The following is a 910-nucleotide window of genomic DNA, read 5'->3' on the forward strand; positions in this document are numbered from 1 at the left end:
ATAAGTTTTGGAGTATGGATAATGGGTCTGCCTAGGTGAGTTTCCAATGTAGTTGGCTTGTTCCTGATCACCCTCTGCCTCTACATTCACTCCTTCTTGAGCTGCTGATGAGGTGGAGATTGCTGCTACTTGATTCCTTTCCATCTTCTTGGTGAGGTCAGCCAGCTGCTTGGTGATCATCTTGTTTTGAGCCAGCAGCGCATCCACATTGTTTAGCTCCATCACTCCTCTAGTATTGCCTCTTTCAGAAGTATAGAAGTAGTCATTCTTGGCTACAGTCTCAATGACATCTATGGCTTCTTCAATAATCTTCTTCTTATTCAGAGATCCCCCGGATGAGTGGTCTACTGCCTTCTTTGATTCGTACGAAAGACCCTCATAGAAAATATGTAACTGTACCCATTCATTGAACATATCTGGCGGGCACCTTCTTGTCAAGTCCTTAAACCTCTCCCATGCTTCATAGAGAGTTTCACCATCTTGTTGCCTGAAGGTTTGTACCTCAGCTCTCAACCTGTTGATTCTTTGAGGAGGATAGAATCTGGCCAAAAATTTGTTCATCACATCTTCCCAGGTTGTTAAACTCTCCTTCAGGAAAGATTCCAGCCATTTAATGCTTTGTCCTTGAATGAAAAGGGAAACAGGAGTAGTCTATAGGTGTCAGGATGAACACCATTAGACTTCACAGTATCACATATCCTCAAGAATATGGTGAGATGTTGATTGGGATCTTCTTGGACACTTCCTCCGAATGAACAGTTGTTCTAAACAAGGGTGATGAGCTGTGGCTTTAGTTCAAAGTTATTGGCATGTATAGTTGGCTTTTGGATGCTACTTCCACAGTTTCCTGGGTTTGAATTGATGTAAGAGCCCAGAACTCTTCTCTCTTGCGCAGCATGATTTGCTGGAC

General features: G+C 43.1%; 1 non-coding gene across 1 annotated transcript; it reads left to right on the plus strand.

Moving 5' to 3' along the window:
• Positions 1–409: 409 nt before the first annotated feature.
• Positions 410–516, plus strand: LOC148568371 (small nucleolar RNA R71). Its single transcript, XR_015882015.1, has one exon. It is a non-coding gene; the product is annotated as a small nucleolar RNA R71 (small nucleolar RNA).
• The last annotated feature ends 394 nt before the right edge of the window (positions 517–910 follow it).

This window comes from Arachis ipaensis, chromosome B4 (genome assembly GCF_059453495.1).
Source record: "Arachis ipaensis isolate K30076 ecotype BB chromosome B4, ASM5945349v1, whole genome shotgun sequence".
Lineage (NCBI taxonomy): Eukaryota > Viridiplantae > Streptophyta > Magnoliopsida > Fabales > Fabaceae > Arachis > Arachis ipaensis.